Source organism: Corythoichthys intestinalis, chromosome 7 (assembly GCF_030265065.1).
Source record: "Corythoichthys intestinalis isolate RoL2023-P3 chromosome 7, ASM3026506v1, whole genome shotgun sequence".
Taxonomy (NCBI): Eukaryota; Metazoa; Chordata; class Actinopteri; order Syngnathiformes; family Syngnathidae; genus Corythoichthys; species Corythoichthys intestinalis.
This window is the reverse complement of record NC_080401.1, coordinates 27,255,700-27,269,679: the sequence shown is the minus strand read 5'-3', so window position 1 is coordinate 27,269,679 and position 13,980 is coordinate 27,255,700.

Below are 13,980 nucleotides of genomic sequence, written 5' to 3'. Positions count from 1 at the left end.
CACTTCCGGTAAAACTTTTCAAAATTAAATAGAATAGGGAACACGTCGGCCTTCTTGTGAAACTACCAAATTAAGACGTTACAAAGGCAAATTACGCTCGGAAAAAAACTTAAAATGATTTTAAAACTGTGTAATCTGGGTATTAGCAAAAATGATAGATTATACTATGCAGCTTTACCTTTTGGTATCCTGACAGAAAATAAATAGGCCAGTCTAAAGAATAATACGTATTTGTATTTGATGTTTTGTACTGAGCCCCTAAAAGGGACATCGACAGAAATGAAATACATTTAAACCATCTGGTGTGCACTACACCCAGAGAGCAGACCGACGTTGAAAAGATGTTGGCTCAACATTCCGTTGTCGATCTTATATGGTTGAATCAACCTCACTTTTGCACCCTAAATTAATGTTGTTTCAACGTTGAAATCCTTACAATGCCTAAACGTCATTTCGACTGTTAATAATATTGGAACAACGCTGAATGAATGTTATGTTTTCGACCAAAACGCCCGCTCATCCATAATTCAATGACTTTTCAATCATATTTCCCGGTCAATTATAAATCAACTATTTGGCAACATTAATTCATCAACTATAAAATAACGTTAAACCAACCATCGCCTGACATACCATAGAACAACGCTGTTTCAGCGTCACTTGGCGTTGAAAATTTCGATGTCAACCATACTGATGATTTTAATGGAAAATCAACGTTTATTCAGTGTGGGTCTGTTATCTGAGTAGAAACCTATCTGTTGTGCACCACATTGTTTCTAGTGCGCACTAGAAACAATCATGGGTGGGTAGAGTTTAGTGCTGCAGCTATCGATTCTTTTAGTATTCGATTAATCGATGAACTAGTTAGTTCGGATAATCGAGTAATCGGATAACATAAACATACATAAAAAAAATACAATACCTGAGCTGAGCCTCAAACGGTATAAAAAAAGTAGTTAAATTAGGATCTAAGTACAACAAAAGAACAATTGGCTAACTTTTCAAAAGTCCGCTAACCTAAATGCTGTAAAATGCTTTTTTTTTTTTTTTTTTTTTTTTTACAATGCTCTTAACAAATGGTTCAAACACATATTCCCTCAAAAAATGGCTAAATATACCCATAAACTAAATTACGAATGCATTCAAAACATTAGCTCAAACAAAAATTTAGCTTATGTTGGTCTTAACAGGGAGCAGCTGGATTCAGCCATGTGAAATGAGTTATGTCATATTCACTGTTGCCACTAGAGGGCAGTGTATCCACCCGAATCAATAAAACAAAGCATTACAACGCCACTTTAATCAAACGAATACTCAAAGCAGCAAAATTTAATTCGAATCTTTTTTCTAATGGAATTACTTGGTTTAATCGATTAATCGTTGCAACACTAGTAGAGTTGCCAAATATTTTACTCAATTAAGAGAAGCGTTACTTTTAAATAATATTACTCAAGTATAAGTAGCCATCAAAAAAATTAAAGTACAAAAAAAAGTATTTATGTCTGATTTCTTTTTTTTTTTTTTTTTTTTTTTTAAATATCGAACTATTTTTTCCCATCACAACTTCATCTATATGAACTGCTATTATTATAGTGTACTATAGTCCAGTCGTCTGCAACAATTTTTGCACCACATACCATTACCCTTCCAAAGAGCATGAGTGCCTTCTAGTGGAAAGAAAACAGTCTTACTTCTGAATCGTATAATAGGAGTCATGTGATTATTGTTGCGACATAGAGGAAGTCGCCCTGATGTCACGATGATGTCACCTCGCTTAGCAACGTGTCGCCATTTTGCGAAGGGGGCACGCACAACTAAACATTCCGTAGACAAACGTCTGAAATTCATATATTTCGAGTATGTTTTGCGTCTTTTTTCATAAAAACGTCTTAAACATGGCTTACTATTATCACAAGTCACTGCCGACAGACGCGAGGAGGCAATACAATTTAAAATTACCGTTTATTGGCCTGCAAATCTGCCCATATAAAGTTGCAGCTGATAGCTGGATGAACAATCCAAAGGAATGGCCTGCAGTGGAGTTCTGAAACATCTACAACTACCTCATAAAGTCATCCAGTAAGTTGACCTTTATCAATTACGTGGAATATGTACTGTGTGGAACTAAGAAAACTGGTAGTATATACGGAGTGATTATTTCTGCCGTAACCGGTAATTCGCTTCCAAGGCAAGGCAAGGCAAATTTATTTATATAGCACAATTCAACACAAGGTAATTCAAAGTGCTTTACATCACATGAAGACCATAAAAATCACATTTAAATCAACACAACGTAAAAACCAAGACAAAAGATCGCATTTAATCACAGAATAAAAATAAATAAATAAAAATAAAACAAAAACTACTACTCCTAATAATAATTGAAATCAGCAATGGAGATAAGCACAAGAGGAATAGAAAGCAGGTAGATTGAAATATATAGACAGTTATGGATATGCAGTGCTAAACAAAAGCGTTTTTAGCCCTGATTTAAAAGAGCTAACAGTTTGAGCATACTTCAGAGGTTCGGGTAACTTGTTCCAGAGGTGAGGAGCATAATAACTAAATGCTGCCTCACGCTGCTTGGTTCTTGTTCTTGGAACATGCAGAAGACCGGTTCCAGATGACCTTAGGGGTCTGGATGTCTCATAGGAATCTAACAAGTCAAGCATGTATTTTGGTCCAAGGCCATTAAGTGTTTTGTAGACAAGCAGTAGTATTTTATAGTCTATCCTTTAACTCACTGGAAGCCAGTGTAGCGATTTCAAAACCGATGTAATGTGGTCCAGCTTCCTTGTATTTGTGAGGACTCTGGCTGCAGCATTCTGTACTAGCTGCAGCTTCCTGACTGATTTTTTATCAAGACCTGTAAATATACCGTTGCAATAGTCCAATCTGCTGAAAATGAATGCATGCATAAGTTTTTCCATGTCTTGTTGTGTCAGAATTCTGGTAATTCTGGTTATATTTTTTAGGTGGTAATAAGCGGATTTAGTGACGGACTTTAGATGGCTATCAAATCAAAGGTCTGAGTCAATAATTACGCCAAGGTTTCTGACTTGATTTGTAGCTGTAAGTGACATTGTGCTAAGTTCAGTGTTGTTAATCTTACTGAAAAAAAGTAATTAATTATAGTTACAAATTACTTCTCCCAAAAAGTAATTGCGTTAGTAACTCAATTACCTGAATGTAAGAGTAATTAGTTACTTGGCAAAGTAATTGGTGATAATTACTTTTTTTTTTCCCTCAAAAAAAAAAACAAAAAAAAAAAACATTGGCCACACTATGTGAAGTTTTTTGTGAAGGTTTTTGGTACAATTGGCCCGAGCCCAATTCTTTACCCTAATTTACCCTTTACCCTGAATCAACTGTTAAAAGTTGTTAAAATTGCTCCCATTATTGCATTTGTTCCCTTCTCTCTACTTTCGACATATGAAAGTTTTAAAACTGTTTCATCATTTAAAGATAGATTCAAGTCAAGATTTTGCCGATTTAGAAGTATTTTAGATAAAAAGTTACTTAGGTTCGCTAGGAAGGTTCTCTACAACAGAGCCGTCCTAAAAAGTCTACTGCTTTAAGATGGCGGCTGTCTACTAACGCATTTAGTGCCATGCAGTGTTGTTAATTTTACTTTAAAAAAGTAATTAATTACAGTTACAAATTACTTCTCCCAAAAAGTAATTGCATTAGTAACTCAGTTACCTGAATGTAAGAGTAATTAGTTACTTGGCAAAGTAACTAGTGATATTTTTTTTTTCTCCAAAAAAAAAAAAAAAAAAAAACAGGTCACACAATGTGAAGCTTAAAGGGCTTGGGGGACAATTGGCCCAAGCCCAATTCTTTACCCTCCACTTAACTAGACACAAGGGTTTTGCGATAACTAGCTAGTAACCTTTGCTATGTGTGGAAGTCATTTAAAGTTGTGAATCAATCGTTAAAGTTGTTAAAATTTCTCCCGTTATTGCATTAGTTCCCTTCTGTCTACTTTAAACATGTGTAAGTTTTAAAACTGTTTCATCATTTAAAGATAGATTTAAGTTAAGATTTTGCCGATTTAGGAGCATTTTAGATTAAAAAAAATTACTTAGGTTCGCTAGGAAGGATCTCTACATCAGGGCCTTCCTGAGAGGTCTACTGCTTTAAGATGGCGGCTGTTTACAAACGCATGTAGTCCTTAAAACATGTTGGCAATGCAGCAGTGTCTGTCATATGCATCTAGATCTATAATATGATATCTACCGTGTCATGTGGGCGTAGTCTGTCGGCTATGGCTGCAGTCAGGTATTATTGGAGCCATCTAGCATCGCGGTTGCAACGGCGTCTTCCCCACTCCTGCTCTGCTCTCGTCCCCGTGAGTCCGTTTCTCTCAGACTTTTTTTTATTCAACCAACTTAGTAACGCATAGTAACGCACGCCTTTCCCGCCTCAGTAACGGTAACGGCGTTGCCAAGATGAGAAAAGTAATTAATTAGATTACTCATTACTGAAAAAAAATAACGCCGTTAGTAACGCCGTTATATTGTAACGCCGTTATTAACAACACTGGCTAAGTTGGCTGCTTATCTTTGACCTTTCCTTTTTTGGCCCAAAAATGATCACCTCTGTCTTCTCCACATTTAACTGGAGAAAATTCTGGCACATCCATTCATTGATTTGATGAATGCATTTACTCAGGGAGACTAAGGGACTATAATCATGTGGGGACACAGAAATGTACAGTTGTGTGTCATCTGCATAGGCGTGATAGGAGATGTCATACTGTTCCATTATCTGAGCTAATGGAAGCATATAGATGTTAAATAAGAGTGGTCCAAGAATTGACCCTTGAGGGACTCCACACGTGAATTTGGTTCGTTCTGACTGATAGTTTCCGATTGACACAAAGAAATCCCTATCATGTAAATAGGATGTGAACCACTGAAGAATAGTGTCAGTAAGCCCTACCCACTGTTCCAATCTGCTGAGTAGTATGTTGTGATCAACCGTGTCAAATGCGGCGCTGAGATCCAATAGTAGCAGAACAGATGATTTGCCTGCATCGGTATTCCGACGAATATCATTTAAGACTTTGATTAGCACGGTCTCGGTGCTGTGTTGTGGCCGAAATCCAGACTGAAATGAGTTAAAAAGATTGTTTTGCATCATAAAAGTCTGGATCTGTTCGAACACAACCCTTTCGATAATTTTCCCCAGGAATGTCAGATTTGATATTGGCCTGTAATTACTAATGGTTGAGGCTCCAGATTAGTTTTTTTAGGAGAGGTTTTATTACTGCAGTTTTTAAAGTCTGAGGAAACTCTCCTGTTTGGAGAGAAGTATTTATAATCTGAAGTATGTCCGGGGCTATGCAATGAAAAACAGTTTTGAAAAAGTTTGAAGGAAGGATGTCAAGGCAGCATGTTGTGGGCTTTAGTTTTGACACAATTTTTGTTAAAGTGGCATAGTCCAAGAGGCTAAACTGTCTAATATTGACGTGGGGGACATTTTGGGAGGCATTTAGTGTAACATTTGTTAATCTGGAGTTGCACACAGTCTGTCTAATCTTTGGTACTTTGTGTGTAAAGAATGCTGCGAAATTATTACAGGACACCTCAGATGCCAATTCCTGAGGTATTGATGCTTGTGGGTTTGTCACTTTGTCAACAACAGAAAATAGTGTGCGAGTATTGTTGGTGTTTCTACTAATGATCTCTGAAAAATATGACTGTCTAGCATTTTTCAGTTCCTGGTTGTATTTGCGAAGACTCTCTTTGTAGATATCATAAAAAACTAGGAGTTTGTTTTTTCGCCATCTGCGTTCTGCTCGTCTACAAACTTGCTTTTGTTTTATAGCTAGTATGGCATTTCTCCAGGGTGACCTCTTCTTTCTTGACAAAGTTTTTGTCTTAATCGAGGCAATAGTGTCAATTACGGTCATCACACTAGAACTGAAACTATTTACAAGTTCTTCCACTGGAGCTATTGTAGGGGTAAATGGTGAGGCACAGGCCTGTGTGAATAACGCACAAGTGTTATCACTTATGTAACGCTTCCTAATCACCTCGGTTTCCCTTTTCAGAGGATGGACAGGGGTGGTCATTTTAAACATAATGCAGTAGTGATCAGACAGAGCAACATCATTCACTGTGACCTCAGAGATGTTAAGACCTTTGGATATTATTAAGTCCAGTATGTGCCCTCTGTTATGTGTTGGAACTGTGACATGCTGAGATAAACCAAATGTATCCAAAATATTTAAAAGCTTTCTAGCACATCCTTCTTCAGGATTATCAGCATGAATGTTAAAGTCACCCACTAAAACAACACAATCAAAGTCCATGCAGACAGAAGACAGTATTTTGGTAAACTCATCAAAAAACATTGTGTTATACTTTGGTGGTCTGTAAATTGTTACCAAGGCAGCTCTGCAAGGGCTTTTTAGCTGAATGACAATATATTCAAAGGAATCAAACTGACCACATGAAATATTCGTGCATTGAAAACTGTCCCTGATCAGACTGGCAACCCCACCTCCTTTCTTATGGGTTCTTGGCGCACTAAAGAAATTGAAGTTTGTGGGGGTTGCCTCAATCAGAACTGTAGACCTCTTATCTTTACCTAACCAAGTTTCTGTTAAGAACATCATGTCAAGGTTATGTTTGCTGATAAAATCATTAAGAAAGATTTGCCAGCTAAAGATCTGATATTTAGCAGAGCCAATTGGAGATGCCAGACTGGATTCACTCACTGGTGAGTTTTGGGAATGACATACTATGCTTAACAGGTTGGCAGAGTTGATTGAACGTTTTTTATTCCTCACCAATCTAGCCCTTTTTTTGTTGTTTATCACCACTGGGATTGTTGAGCATACAGACTGTACTCCATAGGGCCCCGGCTTTTGCTGGGACAGAGCAGTCTTTGTAATGTTGTCACAGCCTGAACCCGGTGCGTATCATATTGGTGTCGCCAACATGGCTTCCTCGATAGAAGGATAATACCGTGTAGTTCCAGTTGTAGTGCTTTGGCTTTGCCCCGAGAGAATTCCAGGGGAGGCTGGTTTGTTTGTTGCTATCTTCCCCTGGCACCTGTCTGGTGAGACAGGTACAGGGTGGAAGCAAAGACATGAACTTGAGGAGATCAAGAGACTGGTTAACCTTGCTATCTAGATCCATGGAGTCCCAACCAGGTTGACTCAGTATTCCATCCAAACTAAGTCGTCGGCGGGGTGGCTTCCGGGACTGTGGGGATTTAGGCTTTGATGAGGCCTTAGCCTGACTGAGTCAGCAGAGTGGTGGCGTCTTGAAGTGTGAGGATTTGGTGCTGGATGGGGCCTTAGCCTGGAGTCAGCGGCGTGGTGGCGTCTTGGAGTGTGAGGATTTGGGGCTGGATGGGGCCTTAGCCTGGAGTTGGTGGCGTGGTGGCGTCTTGACGTGTGAGGATTTGGGGCTGGATGGGGCCTCGTCAGCAGAGGATTGCACGGTCGGGTGGTTCTCCTCCTGTTGAGCTGATGGAGCCACTTCTTGAGTCTCGTCTGAAGGGGGTCGATCACCTGCTACCAGGGTCTCCTCCCATTGAGGCAGTGGAGCCTCAGCAGAGGAGGGTTGGTCACAGCCTGGCAGGGCTGACTTAGTCACTTCCCCTTCAGCGACTGTAGGCTCCATTTTTGGAGGAGACGTTGATGCTGCGTGCACACTGTCTGATTCAGCACTCATCCCAGCCTCCATGTTTATCAGATGTTTTGGGACAGCTTGCCTCCTTTCCTCGAGATAAGCAGACTGTCTGTGCCTCAAGAGATAAAACATGCTGCTGCTTAGTAACCGCACTCCTGACTTATTTAGGTGAAGGTCATCGTTCTTAAAGAGATGCCTGCGCCCTGAAAATATGTTGAAATTGTCAATGAAGTACATCGATTGTCCAGCGCATGTTGCTTTGAGCCATTTGTTGAGCATCATTACTCTGCTGAAACTTTCATCCCCCAGCCTGGGCACGGGTACGGGTCCACTGAAAAACACCTCAGTATTTAAAGTTCCGACTTTGTTTATCAGTTCAGTGAAGTCTTGCTTTAAAAGCTCAGATTTTTGCTTCGCAATATCGAGGGCTCCTGTGTGTATTATCAGAGTAGTGGCTGTTGGATGCTGAGCAGCAATGCTCAGGATATTCCCTGAGATATCAGACACCGTAGCTTTGTTAAAAGAACATACTCTGGTATTGTTGCTACAAAAGTGTTTCATCCCATTCACAGCAAAGTCGCCCACTATCAAAGTGCGGGGCCCATTGGGTCGCTTTCTCTGTAGCCTGCTAGCACATGCATTAGCATCGTACCTCTCTTTCGAGCTGGGTGTTCCAACTTTCCCTGGGTCAGGAGTCTCAGAGAGTGGCGTAAATCTATTTTCCAGTAGAATTCCAGCAGCTTGAGGCACTTTGCTTTGAGCCTTTGTTGTTGCCTTGATCCGTGATAATTTTCTTTCTGGTGCCGGAGTAGATGACGCAGTCTTCTGCAGAGGTGGCCATTCCTTTTCATCGTAAATCTGCCAGTGCTGGGTTCTGCCAGGGTCCCGTTGAGTCTCGATGGTGTTTGTTTGCATTCTGTGGGTCTGCTCCCACTCGCTGTTTTGGGAGATCGGCAGAGTGGTTTCATTCCCGAGCTGTCCATTTACCTCCATATTCACTTCAAGCCGGTAGATTTTTGTTTCCAGTACTGCTATCTTCTGGAGCAGTTTGTGGTAATAATCCATTGACAGGGGAGGCATGTTGCTGCTACTTAGCTTCCGTTAGCCGAACTCCTCAGTTCCAGTCGCGATAAGGCCGACTTGTGTTCCAGTAACGACAAAAAAGCACTTTAAAAGGCTCAAAAATGCTCAAAAAGCCTTTGTTTGAATATAAACAAGATTAAAAGATAATTCAAAGACTTGCTGAGTAATTTAGAGGTGATTAAAGATGATTAAAAAGATGATTGAAGCTTGAGAAGCAGGAGCAAAGCAGAGAGACGTCTGCACAGTAGCGAAGCAGCAGGGGAATACTGGAAACAATCTGATAAACATTAGCGTTATATAGCATTTAAGCTAGCGGACTTTTGCTATGCAAGTTAGCCAATTGTTCCTCTGTAAGATCCTCATTTATAATTTTTTTGTATCGTTTAAGGCTAAACTCAGGCACTCATCCGCCAGCATTTTCGTCGTGCTAAAAATAATAATACAGGATTTAATTGAGCTTTAAACCTATCTTGGACTCAACTAGCGCCTGACCTTACCCTCAAATGATATAAGAAATAAATTAATGAGGATTTCTGTACAAGAAAGTTAAAAAAAATATATGTATATATATATATATATATATATATATATATATATATATATATATATATATATATATACTGTAATTTCCGGACTACAAGCCACTACTTTTTTTTCATCATTGTGGGTCCAATTTTGGCCAATTTGTGCATTTTTCTGACGGCCGTCACGGGCGCTTGAGCATGGAATGTGGGAGTGAGACATGTGGAATATATGTGTCGAGGAAGACACTAGTTTGCACTATTACCAGTGGTTTAACTTTGTGCTTGTGCATGTGGCTGGCCCTCGTCTTTGTGAATGAGTAGAATTGGCAGACCCGCATCATAGAAAATGCTACAAAAAATTAAAGTGGCAGTCTGAGTTGAATGGGAGGCTTGGATGATCAGCGGCAAGAGATTGTTGGCCAAGACTGGCCGCATGCGAAGAGTAGCTTTAGCACTGGTCTGCCGGTGGATCCTGGCAGCGCGGAGCAGTGTGAAAGAAGTCCGCCATCACCAATGGGTTTCGAAAGGCCGGTCTGCTGCGGACGAGGAGGACAGCACAGGCTCAAGAGTGAATTTGCCTCATTATGGGAGACATTGAAGGCGACAGTGAAGGAGAGACTGAGTAGGTGGTTGGCGAAGTGTATCCAAGCCTATTCATATCCAACACTGAGGGTGAAGACTTCCATGGTTTCAGTGCACAGGAGGAAGATGAAGACTGCTAACAAAGACTTTTATGTTTCTAATAACCAGCCGAGTTAGTGCTGTACTGCCGTGTTGCTGCTATGTAATTGCCGTGTCGCTGCTATATAATTGCAGTGTTGCTGGCGCTTTTTGGAAAGAAAAGTTAAGGTATGTCATTAAAATTTTGAAAACTGTGTATTTCTTTGTAAATAGCTCATATTCTGGGGTATTGAACAATTCTTTCTGTATGTTTATGTGCCAATGGGACTCGCAAATTTCTTCCAGTTGCTTCTTATCTTTAGCTGAGAGTTCCATCACTGTTTTGTTATAGCTGCACCTGTTATGAAACCGCTGTATAAATATAGTCGGCTTGATTTTTCTGCCCATACTCACAGTATATATATATAAATATATATACGTATAAGGCGGAAAACATCAGGTGACTTGAAGTCGCGCTTTGAGACCCCCAATTTAGCCAACATTCAAAATTGTCCAATATGCATGTGTGATACATCATTGGAAAGCTTAAAATCTCAATTTTCTGGGGGAAGACAATTTTTGAACAGGAGGGCATTTTTTAAAAGCAAAACCCTATCTAGAGGTGAGAGCATGAGGGAGCAGAATTACAGACGCCATGACTTTAACGAGATATTATCGCGTACTTACCTTGTTTCGATTCAAAAACTCCATGTAGCATGTATCGCTGAGTGTCAAGACACAGATGTGAATGGCCACAGCTGGATTTTTTGGGGATTTTATGGGTGAAACATGGTGATACAACAACAGAAATTGCAGACATCAAGGAGTGGTCGAGATTTTCTTTTTCATATATTTACCCTTTTAAACAATTTTTTTCAATCTTTCTTTTTTGGATCGATTATTTATCATCTAACATATCGGAGAAAAGGCGACGGTAACAAAAAAAAAAAATACAATTAAGCGATAGTTATGAAGTAGATATCCGTGACTTTTTTTTACAGATGCCATTTTTTTCATTGTGACATAATTTGTTTCAAACTTAAACTTAAAAATATGTGAGTGAATAATTTTTTAAGGTCGTTTTTTTTTTTTTTAAACAAAAAATTTAAACATCAGTTAATGATTCTAAGCTAAAAACGACAGACAATAATAAATATAATTAATTACCTTTGTTTTATGGCTGGGTTGAAACAAAAGCGGTTGCGCGACGTCTGTAAACGGGGGTTTTCGGGGTAAAACGGACAAATTAAAAATAGTTTGGGGGCTTGATGCGCCGTGAATCTGCTATGGCAGCATATAGACATATTGTTCTATCAAACACAACCGTTGTTTTGGCTTAAAATACAACAGTTTCTTTTGAAGAGGAGTACAAGAGCAGAAACTGCTCTTTCAGTCTTGTCTGTGTTTTCCGCCATATGCAAATCAAGTCACATTAATGTATATACAGTGAGGAGAACAAGTATTTCATACACTGTCAATGGATTGGCAGTGTATCAAATACTTGTTCTCCCCACTGTAGCTCTTAATCACAACAAAGTTCTTAACGGTTTTCACAGGCCCACAGTTGACAAACATCGACATCCACTGATCTGAACCCCATAAAACAGCCAGGAAGTGCTCAGGAACATAAAAAGGCCCTTCACACTATTACTACTACTACTAAATGAAACATATAATTTTACAAATCCTTGAAAACATTGTGTGATTAGGATTTTTTAAATCAAGGTAAGCTGACTGTCATTTTTTAAACACCCATGTCTGTTGGATTGGTTGCGACAGCCTAACACAGGCTAATTGGTTTTGTTTATCCTGGGTAAAGGTTGTTGTTTACTTTTACTGTATCTTTAACAGGACACTTACGTTAAATTGATCAATTATGATAGGCCTTCAAGTTTGAGCGATATGAGTACCAAACAGTATTATTTTGGTAGACGTGAGGGTTGGGCAAAGCTCTGCTAGGTGAAGACTTGCAAATACAACTGTGATGTGTCACCGATTAGTAATGCAACTACATCACTGTACAGAGTAATGAAACCCAGTCATTCAATGCACAACAAACATGTAGCAAGGGTGTAACAATGGTATTATGACTGATAAGGGATTGGAGGAGAAGGAGGGGCCCAAAGGTATGAAGTCTGGATTAGTGGAGCTTTCATTGAATCATATGAACCATTCTGTTCTGCTAATGTGGGCTTCCAAACTCTCAGTGTAAATATCTGAAAACAAGTGGAATATGGAAGACTTTGATCTGTTTCTGCACAGCTGTGAACATTATGACACTCAGACAATTGCTCCATACATTTGTGATTCCAGAGTAGCAAATATTTTGAAATATCTGTTTGAAGTTGTATTTCTCCGATGCCTTGTGTCTGTACTGAAGTGGGTCAACACAGAGTTATTTTGAAGGCAATACAGTCTTTATTGACATGTGGCACAGATCCTAATTGCCCTTAAAAGGGGAGCATGTACGGACATTACAATCTCTAATTATTATCTCCTGGGTAAAAACCAATATTATATCAATGAAATAGTCTTGTTATTTTCATGCAGTCATCCTGGTTACTATGGTGACCACCATGGCAACAGTGATGAAAGGATTTTTTTTTTTTAAACACCCACATGCTGTCCAAAGAGAGGTACACTAAAAGTACTTATTATACAACCTCTGAGTTCTGTCATAATAATTCTGTGCTCGTCATTGTAGTCCAATGCAGCAACAAATAAATTGCACAGCAATTTCTGAAAAATCTAAAGAAAACATCAATTTTCTAGGTTCAATAATAAGAGTGTGTCATAAATTTATAACTTACCGTAGATGAAATGTCATTTTTAATTTTGTAATACTTGATTAGTGCAGTGCTGCCCTTTCAGTAACAGGGAGTGGTGTACATATTGCATTGCGAGAGATCACGTGCCAACAGCAGCAGCGGCTGTGAAAGAGCAGCTTTGTAAAACGTGCAAAGGCTGTAGACAGTTGTTTTAGTTCTGCTTGTATTTTCCTTTCCTCCTTTCCTTTCCTTTCCATTTAATTCATTCAAAATGATAACGGGGAGCAATTGCATTCTTTATTTCTCTCAGTATTCTGATTCAAAATACCCTTCAAATAAGGTCACAGATAGCTAAATTGTATGCATTGGTAGCAAATATCAATTAAAAAGGGGATCAGATGTACAGTGGGGCAAATAGTATTTAGTCAACCACCAATTGTGCAAGTTCTCCTACTTGAAAATATTAGAGAGGCCTGTAATTTTCAACATGGATAAACCTCAACCATGAGAGACAGAATGTGAGGAAAAAAAACAGAAAATCACATGGTTTGATTTTTAAAGAATTTATTTCCAAATTAGAGTCGAAAATAAGTATTTGGTCACCTACAAACAAGCAAGATTTCTGGCTGTCAAAGAGATCTAACTTCTTCTAAAGAGGTCTAACGAGGCTCCACTCGTTACCTTTATTAATGGCATCTGTTTTAACTCATTATCGGTATAAAAGACACCTGTCCAAAACCTCAGTCAGTCACGCTCCAAACTCCACTATGGCCAAGACCAAAGAGCTGTCGAAGGACACCAGAGACAAAATTGTAGACCTGCACAGGGCTTGGAAGACTGAATCTGCAATAGGTAAAACGCTTGGTGTAAAGAAATCAACTGTGGGAGCAATCATTAGAAAATGGAAGGCATACAAGACCACTGATAATCTCCCTTGATCTGGGGCTCCATGCAAGATCTCACCCCGTGGCGTCAAAATGATAACAAGAACGGGGAGCAAAAATCCCAGAACCACACGGGGGGACCTAGTGAATGACCTACAGAGAGCTGGGACCACAGTAACAAAGGCTACTATTAGTAACACAATGCGCCGCCAGGGACTCAAATCCAGCACTGCCAGACGTATCCCCCTGCTGAAGAAAGTACACATCCAGGCCCGTCTGCGGTTCGCTAGAGAGTATTGGGATGAGCCAGAAGACGACTGGGAGAATGTGTTATGGTCAGATGAAACCAAAATAGAATTTTTTGGGTAGAAACACAGGCTCTCGTGTTTGGAGGAGAAAGAATACTGAATTG